At 38.9% G+C, this 12,740-nt stretch overlaps 1 non-coding gene across 1 annotated transcript; it reads right to left on the bottom strand.

Annotated features, from left to right (window-relative positions):
- Positions 1-2,607: 2,607 nt before the first annotated feature.
- Positions 2,608-2,714, bottom strand: LOC142523512 (small nucleolar RNA R71). Its single transcript, XR_012814702.1, has one exon. It is a non-coding gene; the product is annotated as a small nucleolar RNA R71 (small nucleolar RNA).
- Between the last annotated feature and the right edge of the window lie 10,026 nt (positions 2,715-12,740).

Below are 12,740 nucleotides of genomic sequence, written 5' to 3'. Positions count from 1 at the left end.
GAAATAAAAGGAATGAAATTCTATTCCTAGGCTAAAAAGTGGAGATGTAAGGAGACGAGGAAAGTCAGACGAAAAGTCTTGACGATTGCACAATGAAAATGATCGGTGTACTCCTGACTGTTAGCCACTTGAGCTTATTTTCCTTCTTTTCGACACCCTTCTCTGCACTTAAGAATCGAATAAAGTTCAAATTATGGTTAGTGATAAATGGACACGGGGGTGCATGCTAGTGAGACTTGTATTGAAGTGGTAATTGAGTGACTCGCATGATCGGATGATTGATATATTTGAAGTACGAATGACTAGACCCATCATGACACACACACACGTTCAAATTAGTGTCGAGATTTATGTGTAGATGAGAATGAGTATTCGTTTGTGATTTGACTTGATTATAATTTGTATGTGGGAAAGTTCACTGAGGCATGAGCATAACAGTTGTTAACTCACCATTGACATTTACTTGTGTTGGTTATTTCCTGTTTGAGTATTTTGTGTTTGTTTTGTTTGTTTAGAATCTCGTGCTTTAACCTATTTTGCTCGAGGGCGAGCAAAAGGTTAGTATGAGAGGGTTGATAGGACTCGTTTTTACGTGTTTTTAGTGTTGGTTTTGAGTCGCGTTATGCATCATATTAGTTTGTTTTAGTTGAATTTTGCATTTTTTTTAGCATTATTGAGCATTTGACTAATCTCGTGTATTCTGTGGTTATTTTGTAGGAATTGAACCAAAAAGTGGGAGAAACTTTGGCATAATATCGAAGAGGTCTCGATAGGGCGGTCAAAAGTGACCGCCCCAGCGAGCATTGTGGTCTGGCCGAGGATTGTTTTGCGCAAGTGTCTCGCTAGGGCGGTCAAAAGTGACCGCCCCAGCGAAACCAGGGACATGCTCGAGGAAGCTTATTCGAGGACCTCTCGCTAGGGCGGTCAAAATATACCGCCCTAGCGAGAAGCGAGATTGAGAAAGATTTGTTTCCAAATTTTGAGGGACTCTATCCTATACCAAGACCTAACACACGAGATCAGCCGTTTTTGACACACTTTATCAGACTTTTCATCATTTTTCTTGGAGAGGAGGCTAGGAGCAAAGAAGATTTCGAAGACCTCAAGATTTCCACGCGTCGTGGCCGTCATCCATCGTCATCTTTAGTATTTTCATTATTCAGTATTTTATTTCTTACATTGATTGTTGGTTTTTATCATGAATTTCAGTAGCTAAACTCTAGATTTGTTGGGATTTGAGGGGATCCTACCCCGTACTCGGTGTTTAACATTATTTCTCGACGTTTTTATTAGTGATTTGTTTATGCTATTGTTATTTCTTGTTTCAATCGAAGCCTAGCTAACTTCCTTTGATTATTTCATGTTGTTAATGATTTCGATAGAATAATTAACAATACGATCAAATAGTATAAACCACGGATTTACAATTTTAGTAGATATACGGAATTGGGTACGTGTCGATAGTGATAGTTCACCCGAATGAAAGCTAGTGGATTCCATAGAATGTAATGCAATCTTGAACTGTTAAATATTTGAGGACACTTGAGTACTGCATGTTTTTTATTAGTATTAATATAGCTCGACAGAGTATATTAATTAGTCTAGGGAATTCCGTCGAACGCACGAGTAAAAGTCGAGTGTAATTATTTAAACACGAGTGGTAGGTGAACTGATAATTCCCAACAAATTCATTTCTCATTTGATTTAATCCAAATTAATCATTGCGTTCTTGAGTACGTTTTCTTTGCATTTTAATTATTTTAATTGTTTACTTTACATTAGTTTAATCATCAACTCAATTTATCGTTGCTAAAGAAATTTTACTTGAAAATAAAAATAGTGTAACACAGTCCTTGTGGAACGATACTCGTATTGACTTACGTTTATTATAACTTGACTATCGTGCACTTGCGATATTTAAATCGAGCTTTCATTTATAAAATAAATTTTGGGATTATTCACTGTGCAAGTTTTGCTCGATCAAGTTTTTGGCGCCGTTGCCGGGGACTGTTGATTCACAATTTTTTATTTTTCATTTAAATTATTTAGTATTATTTATTTTATTGTTATTTGATACTCTCATTGTGTTGCAGATTTTTCTTGTGGTGCATGCGAAGATCACTCGAGTTTAAGCTTGAGCCTTTTGACCCCGAGATTGAATGCACAGCTAGACGTCGACTACAGCAGCAAAGAGCGAAGGAAAGAATGGAAGGCGATCAACAAAGACAGGAGCCAAGGCGTATACCGATGTTGGATTATGCACAGCCGTCTCTTGATGGAGCACGTCCAAGCATCGTAAGACCAGTCATCCGAGCTAATCAGTTTGAGATCAAGCCAGCTATCATTCAGATGATTCAGAACACTGTCCAATTTGGGGGAAGTGCACTTGACGACCCTAATTCTCATATAGCTGACTTTCTTGAAATTTGTGATACTTTTAAGTTTAATGGCGTGTCTGATGACGCTGTTTGTTTGCGTTTATTTCCATTTTCACTGAGAGATAAAGCTAAGTCGTGGTTAAACTGCCTGCCTGTAGGGTCTATTACTACATGGGAAGATATGGCAAAGGCGTTCCTGATCAAGTACTTTCCTCCGTCGAAGACTATGAAGCTCAGAGCCGACATTACTACTTTTGCTCAATATGAGCAAGAGTCACTTTACGAGGCATGGGAGCGCTACAAGGACTTGTTGAGGAGATGTCCACACCATGAGCTGCCTCTTGGGTTAGTTGTTCAAACTTTCTACTACAGTCTGCTTACTCCTAACCGTACTATTATAGATGCTGCTGTCTGTGGTAACTTACTGAGAAAGACGGCGGAGGAAGGATATGAGTTATTGGAGGAGATGGCTGCTAGTAGCTATCATCCTCAGTCTGATAGGCAGAGACGAGGTGCTGGAGTTAATCAAGTTAATGATTTGTCGGCGGTTTCAGCACAGTTAGAGGCTTTGAATAGAAAGAATGATGGGATGAGCATGAGTGGGTCGGCTATGCGTCTGCAAGAAATTTTCTGTGATAAGTGTGGGGGTGAGCATGATGTGCAGGATTGCCAAGATGGCAATCCATTCTATGTGCCTGAGGGAGCACCGGTAAAACAAGTGGGATTCCAGAACCGTCCTAGAAATGACCCTTACTCGAACACATATAATCCGGGATGGAGGAATCACCCAAACTTTTCATGGGGAGGTCAAAACAACCAACATCGCCAACAAAGAGGTCCACCATATGCAATGCACCAAGGATTCAAGCCAGAACCGTCTCGGGAGGAGAAGTCCAATTTAGAGCAAATGATGACTAAATTTATTTCTGCAACAGAGACGAGATTTCAGAACCAAGATGCATCCATAAAGGGGTTAGAGAATCAAATTGGACAATTGGCTAAGTTGATTGCTAATAGGGAGCAAGGAACTTTACCAAGCAACACGGAAACTAACCCAAGAGAACATGTGAAGGCGGTGGAATTGCGTAGTGGAAAAACACTCGGGTCTAATGAGGAAAAGACCAAGCACGGTGAGGATGAGGTGAAAAATCAAGGAGGTAAGTCTTCTAACTCTACATCTACACCTATTGCACAGAATAAAATTGTTATCCCTCCACCTTTTCCTGCAGCAATGAAGAAAGCTAAATTAGATGCACAATTTGGTAAATTTCTTGAGATATTTAAAAAATTGCATATTAACATTCCTTTTGCTGATGCTTTATTGAATATGCCAAGTTATGCAAAATTCTTGAAAGATATCTTAGCAAATAAGCGGAAGCTAGAAGATCATATGACGGTGAATTTGACCGAAAATTGCTCCGCTTTAGTTCAAAACAAGATGCCTCCGAAGCAAAAAGATCCAGGGAGTTTCTCGATACCTTGCATTATTGGTGACATTAATTTTCATAAAGCTCTATGTGATCTTGGTGCGAGTATTAATCTGATGCCTTTTTTCTGTGTTTAGGAGACTGGGATAAGGTGAACCCAAGCCAACTAGGATGTCGTTGCAGCTGGCTGACAGATCTGTCAAATATCCACGTGGGATTATCGAAGATGTTCTGGTGAAAGTGGATAAGTTTATTTTTCCTGCAGACTTTGTGGTACTTGACATGGAGGAAGATTTAGAGATGCCTTTAATCCTAGGGAGACCGTTTCTGGCTACAGGGAAAACACTGATTGATGTTGAGGAGGGGAAATTGAGACTGAGAGTTGGAGAAGAAGAAATTATTTTTGATGTTTTCAATACTCTCAAGCACACAATGCACAATGACAGTTGCTTTCGTATTGATGTCTTGGATTCGCTTGTTTGTGATTTTGTGCAGGATGGATTGAAAGAACCATTGGAGGCCACTCTCACTACTGAAAAGCAGGAGGACGAGCTAGACGAGGAAAAGATGGAGATGGTAGCTCATTTGAATGCCATTCCACCTTGGAGAAAGCAAGTGAGGCTTAGACTAGAGGAATTGGGAGACAGAAAAGATTTAATGCCTCAAAAGTCAAGCCTAGAGGAGCCACCTACTTTGGAGCTCAAACCATTACCTCCACATCTCAAGTACGTATATCTAGGAGAAAATAATAAATTGCCTGTTATTATTTCCTCTTCTTTGACAGATGATATGGAGAGTAAGCTCTTGGGAGTCCTCAAGGAGCATAAAGGAGCGTTCTCTTGGAAGGTTTCGGACATAAAAGGGATAAGTCCTTCGATCTGCATGCACAAAATTCTGATGGAAGATAAATACTCACCTCTAGCACAACCACAAAGGAGACTCAATCCAAAGATGCAAGAGGTAGAAAAAGCTGAAACAATTAAACTTCTGGATGCAGGTATTATCTATCCTATCTCTGATAGTGCGTGGGTAAGTTCTGTACAATGTGTGCCTAAAAAGGGTGGGATTACTGTTATTACTAATGAAAAAAGTGAGTTGATTCCCACTAGAACTGTTACGGGTTGGCGTGTATGCATAGATTATAGGAAATTGAATGATGCAACCCGTAAAGATCACTTTCCCTTGCCATTTATCGATCAAATGATTGAACGATTAGCAGGTCATGAATTTTATTGCTTTTTAGATGGATACTCGGGATACAATCAAATCACAATTGCACCTGAGGACCAAGAGAAAACTACTTTCACTTGCCCTTATGGTACTTTTGTGTTTAGGCGTATGCCCTTTGGTTTATGCAATGCACCTGCAACATTTCAAAGATGCATGACCGCTATCTTTCATGACATGACTGAAAATTTCCTTGAAATCTTTATGGATGACTTCTCTATTTTTGGCTCCTCATTTAATGAATGTTTAGAGAATTTGAACTTGGTGTTAGTTAGATGTGAGGAGAGCAATTTGGTGTTGAATTGGGAGAAGTGTCATTTTATGGTTCAAGAGGGGATTGTGCTAGGACACAAGGTTTCCACTCCATACCATCCCCAAACTAGTGGACAAGTTGAAGTATCCAATCGAGAAATTAAGAGGATTTTAGAGAAGACGGTTAATGTGAATAGGAAGGACTGGTCCATTCGGTTAGATGATGCTTTGTGGGCGTATCGTACTGCTTTTAAAACACCTATAGGCACTACACCATATAGGTTGCTTTTTGGTAAAGCATGTCATCTACCAGTCGAATTAGAGCATAGAGCATATTGGGCGACCAAAGCACTAAACTTTGATTTTGCTCTTGCAGGTGAAAAACGATTGCTGCAGTTGAATCAGTTAGATGAGTTTGGGGGAAGAGCTTATGATCTTGCACTATATTACAAGGAACGCACCAAACGAGCCCATGACAAACACATTATAAGAAGGGAATTCAAAGTGTGTGAAGCGGTGTTGGTATACAATTCTCGCTTACGACTCTTTCCGGGCAAGCTAAAGTCAAGGTGGTCAGGACCATTCGCTATAGCCAAGGTGTTCCCATCAGGTGCAGTGGTGTTGCATGATGGCAAGGAAGGGACATTTACTGTGAACGCTCAAAGGTTGAAGCACTATATCGGTGGCACAATTGAGCCACAAATTGGAGTCACTCGGCTCCATGACAGTCATTGAGGACATGGGTGAAAAGTCGAGCTCTAGACTATAAATTGAGAACTACTTCTACTCCTTATATTGATTTTAATTATATTTTCTTTCGTTATTAATCGCATCATTTGCATTTAGGTAGTTGCATGGCATTGCATTCATTCAAAAAAAAAAAAAAACCGAGAATGTCTCGCTAGGGCGGTCATAATTGACCGCCCCCGCGAGTGATATGTTTTTTTTTAAAAGATTTTAAGTCGAGAACGCCTCGCTAGGGCGGTCAACAGTGGCCACCCCAGCGAGAACTCGCATTTTTCAAAACTTTGTCGGCGAGAACCCCTCGCTCGGGCGGACACAATTGACCGCCCTAGCGAGTCGCGCAGATCATAAAAATTTTGTCGGCGAGAACCCCTCGCTAGGGCGGACACAATTGACCGCCCTAGCGAGTCGCGCAGATTATAAAAACATTCCTCTTCTCTTTTCCTCTCCAAATTTCGGCGCCCCCACCATCTTTTGTGCTAAATCCGTTTTATTTGGTGATTTTTCAGGGTAAAGACTCCATCTTGGTCCATACCCTCCACAAGGAAGCACTTAGGCTACAAGATTTTCTTCTCCGGACGGCCACCTACACCAGCATACCCGCCACCCTTCCAGTTTCAATACCATTATCCTATGCCCCCAGTGGCTGAAGAGGGAGTCCCACCGCCTGAGAATGAGGAGTAGGACGATTTTTGATTTGGGGAGTTTACTGTTTCCCCTTTCTTTTTATTTTGCATATTCTATCTTTGCATTTAAATTCATGAGTTTTTTTTATGTTTTTAGTGTTTGTTTCGTTTTGTGCACTGATGGCATTGCACAACTCTAGTATGAGGGGGGTAGATTGTTATGTTTGCTTAGTTAATTGGTTTTAAATTGTTGCATTTCTTTTATTTGGTGTCGTTTATGGTGAGAAGACATAGTGTATGAGCCAATGATGATGTTGAATTGATAGTATACAAAAGTATTGATTGGGTCACCTCATGAATGGTACTCTTGATTGTTAAAGCATGAATTTTGGCACAAAGTTGAACTTTTTGAGCACATATGTGTGGGGACTAGAATTTTGTAGGAATAATGGTGAAATTTGAAGGTTTTGTGTGGTTAACTTGAAAGGCATCATTTATGAGTTGATTTAGCATGTAAACACGTGAAAATAAGTCACTAATTGGGACCTTGAATGAGAACTTGTGATTTGCCTTGAACTTTACATATACCCCTTTTTCAATGCACTGAATAAAAATATCATACCCCTAACCAGCTGTAATCCAAAGTTATATATTCTTAGCCTAAGGAGTACATGTGTGAAAATTGTGCATTCAAAAAAAAAAGAGAAAAAAAATGGTGGAGATGTAGGGTGAGGGGGAGCCGAAATAAAAGGAATGAAATTCTATTCCTAGGCTAAAAAGTGGAGATGTAAGGAGACGAGGAAAGTCAGACGAAAAGTCTTGACGATTGCACAATGAAAATGATCGGTGTACTCCTGACTGTTAGCCACTTGAGCTTATTTTCCTTCTTTTCGACACCCTTCTCTGCACTTAAGAATCGAATAAAGTTCAAATTATGGTTAGTGATAAATGGACACGGGGGTGCATGCTAGTGAGACTTGTATTGAAGTGCTAATTGAGTGACTCGCATGATCGGATGATTGATATATTTGAAGTACGAATGACTAGACCCATCATGACACACACACACGTTCAAATTAGTGTCGAGATTTATGTGTAGATGAGAATGAGTATTCGTTTGTGATTTGACTTGATTATAATTTGTATGTGGGAAAGTTCACTGAGGCATGAGCATAACAGTTGTTAACTCACCATTGACATTTACTTGTGTTGGTTATTTCCTGTTTGAGTATTTTGTGTTTGTTTCGTTTGTTTAGAATCTCGTGCTTTAACCTATTTTGCTCGAGGGCGAGCAAAAGGTTAGTATGAGGGGGTTGATAGGACTCGTTTTTACGTGTTTTTAGTGTTGGTTTTGAGTCGCGTTCATGCATCATATTAGTTTGTTTTAGTTGAATTTTGCATTTTTTTTAGCATTATTGAGCATTTGACTAATCTCGTGTATTCTGTGGTTATTTTGTAGGAATTGAACCAAAAAGTGGGAGAAACTTTGGCATAATATCGAAGAGGTCTCGCTAGGGCGGTCAAAAGTGACCGCCCCAGCGAGCATTGTGGTCTGGCCGAGGATTGTTTTGCGCAAGTGTCTCGCTAGGGCGGTCAAAAGTGACCGCCCCAGCGAAACCAGAGACATGCTCGAGGAAGCTTATTCGAGGACCTCTCGCTAGGGCGGTCAAAATATACCGCCCTAGCGAGAAGCGAGATTGAGAAAGATTTTTTTCCAAATTTTGAGGGACTCTATCCTACACCAAGACCTAACACACGAGATCAGCCGTTTTTGACACACTTTATCAGACTTTTCATCATTTTTCTTGGAGAGGAGGCTAGGAGCAAAGGAGATTTCGAAGACCTCGAGATTTCCACGCGTCGTGGCCGTCATCCATCGTCATCTTTAGTATTTTCATTATTCAGTATTTTATTTCTTACATTGATTGTTGGTTTTTATCATGAATTTCAGTAGCTAAACTCTAGATTTGTTGGGATTTGAGGGGATCCTACCCCGTACTCGGTGTTTAACATTATTTCTCGACGTTTTTATTAGTGATTTGTTTATGCTATTGTTATTTCTTGTTTCAATCGAAGCCTAGCTAACTTCCTTTGATTATTTCATGTTGTTAATGATTTCGATAGAATAATTAACAATACGATCAAATAGTATAAACCACGGATTTACAATTCTAGTAGATATACGGAATTGGGTACGTGTCGATAGTGATAGTTCACCCGAATGAAAGCTAGTGGATTCCATAGAATGTAATGCAATCTTGAACTGTTAAATATTTGAGGACACTTGAGTACTGCATGTTTTTTATTAGTATTAATATAGCTCGACAGAGTATATTAATTAGTCTAGGGAATTCCGTCGAACGCACGAGTAAAAGTCGAGTGTAATTATTTAAACACGAGTGGTAGGTGAACTGATAATTCCCAACAAATTCATTTCTCATTTGATTTAATCCAAATTAATCATTGCGTTCTTGAGTACGTTTTCTTTGCATTTTAATTATTTTAATTGTTTACTTTACATTAGTTTAATCATCAACTCAATTTATCGTTGCTAAAGAAATTTTACTTGAAAATAAAAATAGTGTAACGCAGTCCTTGTGGAACGATACTCGTATTGACTTACGTTTATTATAACTTGACTATCGTGCACTTGCGATATTTAAATCGAGCTTTCATTTATAAAATAAATTTTGGGATTATTCACTGTGCAAGTTTTGCTCGATCAGGCGTCCTGGCAGCTGAATATTCATGATGAATGCCCTGTTCATCTAGATTTATCTCAAGAATCTTGTTAGTAAATTCAGTACCTCGATCACTTCTGATTCTAATGACAGAAACTGATTTTTCATTTTGAATCTTTTTCAAAAGTTTGATCAGGAGGTTACTGGTTTGATCTTTTCCAGCAAGAAAAATTACCCAAGTAAATATAGAGAAATCATCAACAACAACAAGGGTGTATCTCATTCCCCCTAAGCTTATGATAGGGATTGGACCAAATAAGTCCATATGTAATAATTCTAAACATCTTGAGGATGATTTGCTGCCTTTATTTTTGAAGCTAGATCTTACTTGCTTACCAAGTTGACATGCATAACATACATGATTCTTAATAAATTTTATGTCTGGCAATCCATCGACTAAGTTCTGCTTTTTGAGATTGTTGATAGACTTAAAATTTGGATGATTCAATCTTTTGTGCCACAACTACTGTTTATTACTTAGAGATGCAACTAAACATGTAGGAGCAATGATATGATCTATGTTCCATGAGATTTTATAGGTGTTGCCTTTTCTTACTCCGGTTATAACAGTAGAATCATCAGCATTTTAACTGTGCAAGTGTGCTTCTGGAATGCTACTGAAAATTCATTATCACATAATTGACTAATACTGATCAAGTTATAACAAAGATTTTCAACTAAGAGCACATCCATAATAGTGATGTTACCATGGATAATCTTACCCTTACCCACGGTTTTACCTTTTGTGTTATCCCCAAAGGTTATCTCTGGTCCAACACAACTTACTACTTCTGATAGTAGACTTTTCTGTCCAGTCATATGTCTTGAATATCCACTGTCCAAATACCATGTTGAGCTACTGATCTTGGTTTTCTTCACCTGTTCCTGCAAGCACAAATTTTAGTATCTGGTACCCAATCTATTAGGGTCCAAGCCTTATTAGTCCCTTTGGAACCCACATTTGTACAATTTTTATACTTCGGGTATCCATGGAGGTGTGTGCAACAGAGGGTCTGTTGTTTCTAACATTGTGCATCTTAGTATGTTGTTCTTCCCTTCTGTTTCTATTGTCTAGCCTGTATCTCTTCTGAACAGGTCTAGAATTGTAGTACTGGTAGTTTTTAACCTTCATAGGAGGTTGTCTTCCTGAGTTGAATCCTCTTCTGATTCTAGAACTCTGGTCAACTTTTTCCTTAGGTTCAACATAACCCAGACCATAATGCATCCTTTTGTTCATCTGATTTACATTCCTTTCTATTGAAGCAGTAGGTACTTCTGGTTTCTGTACCACACTGGATTTTACAAAGTGAATATACTTCCCTTTGCACATATCCAGTTTTGGCTTAGTATTCGTTTCAGAAGTGCCTTCATTATTACAAAATACGAGACCACTCCTGTCTCCAGATTGTTTTTGTAATTCTTGCATCTTTTCCAGTGAAATAGAGGACTTGTTCCAAACATTTACCAGTAGTGATAACTTCTGGTTTTCAGAAAGCATCTTCTGGTATTCTGCTTTTGCTCTTTCATTCTCCGTTTTAAATTACTCATCTCAACTTGTAAATCATTACAGCTGTCTACTTGCGAGCAAGTTAACTTACTGTTCTGATCTTTTAAGTCCTGATTTTCGATCTTAACTTCCTCGAATGATTGAGAAAGTCTAGAATACTCTTCTACCATGTCGTGTAATGCTTTGACTAACTCAGTGCGTGTAAATTCATTAGAATCAAAGTCAAATACCTCTCCATATGTCGAGGTTGAATCAGTATTTGCCATCAGACATTTGATCTCATCTTCATCACTTTCACTCGAATGGCTTTCAGAACCAGAAGATTCAGAATTTGAGTCTGCCCATTTGGACTTACTTTCTTCTGCAACCATTGCCTTCCTGTCTCTTCTGGTCTTTTTATCATTGTGTTTGACACCCTTCTTCCTCTGGTCATCCTTCTTTGGTTTTGGATAATCAGCAATGAAGTGTCCAACTTTTTCACAGTTAAAGCATGCCATATCACTAGGTGATGATTCCTTTTTGAAATTGCGATTGGGACTTTGAAATGTTCTATGATTCTTTCTCATGAATCTGGAAAACTTCTTAACAAATAATGACATTGCGTCATTGCTTATCTGTTCAGCACTTCTCTCAGAAGTGTTCTCTAAAGCAGTAGCAGAAGATGAGCTTGGAGCAACTGTAGTAGTAGAGTTAACAGTAGCTGCGAGAGCTTTGGTTGGTGGATTTGCTAAGGGCTCTTCTCCACTTCGAACTTCAAGTTCAAACTCATATGCCTTTAAATCCGAGAACAAGTCGTGTAGTTCTAACTTGTTGAGATCCTTGGAAGCTCTCATTGCCATTGTTTTGACGTCCCATTCTCTGGGTAGGCCTCTCATTACCTTTAATGCAATTTCTCTATTGCCAAAGTCTTTCCCAAGAGCTGAGAGTTCATTGACGAGGCTGCTGAATCGTTCATCAAATTCATTCATAGTTTTTCCAGCCCTCATCTTCATATTCTCAAACTTCTGCATGGCTACAGACAGTTTGTTTTCCTTTGTTTCTTCGTTTCCTTCACAGATCTGAATTAATTTTTCCCAGATTTCCTTGGCAGTATGGCACATCTTGATTTTGCTGAAGGTATTTTTTTCGAGTGTCTTGTATAAAATATCCTTCGCAACGTTGTCAAGATTGGCTTTCTTTTTGTCCTCACTTGTCCATTCATATCTTGGTTTTTCAAGCATCTGAGGTGCACCTTCAGTGATAGCAATAGCTGGATTTGGCTTTAAGATCTTTAATGGACCATCAGTGATGACATACCACATGTCATCATCTTGAGCCGCAAGATGAGCGTGCATTCTGATTTTCCAATCATCGAAATCTTCTTTTGAGAACATTGGAACTTTGCTGAAATGAGCCATGTCTATTAAATATTTTTCAGAACAAGAATAACTCTGCTCTGATACCACTTGTTGAGGATCGGGTTGAGTTTAGAAGGGGGGGTTGAATAAACTCAATGGCCAACTTATTAAATTCTTTCGAATGATGTGCTAAAATCCTGTTAGAGATTTTAACGATTCTTGTTCAAGTATAAAGACCAGCAAATCACAAGATAATGTGCGGAAAACGATCTATTGGTTAGTGGGTGAAAAATGATAAAGCCGGAAAGCAGTAGATAGCAAAAGGTTTGTTACTGGAAGTTCGAAGAAGAATCTTCTACGTCTCCCCTTCTTCTGTTTCCAGAAGGTATCACTAAAAGACTTTGGTGAATACAGCACAACAATTGTACACACCCACTTTAATAGGACTTGCCCTTCGCCTATTGAAACTCTTAGCTTTACAACTCAATTTCTTGAATGATC

Source organism: Primulina tabacum, chromosome 13, assembly GCF_025594145.1.
Source record: "Primulina tabacum isolate GXHZ01 chromosome 13, ASM2559414v2, whole genome shotgun sequence".
Classification (NCBI taxonomy): domain Eukaryota; kingdom Viridiplantae; phylum Streptophyta; class Magnoliopsida; order Lamiales; family Gesneriaceae; genus Primulina; species Primulina tabacum.
Note: the sequence above shows the minus strand (reverse complement) of the source record. Positions and strands in the feature narration are given on the sequence as shown.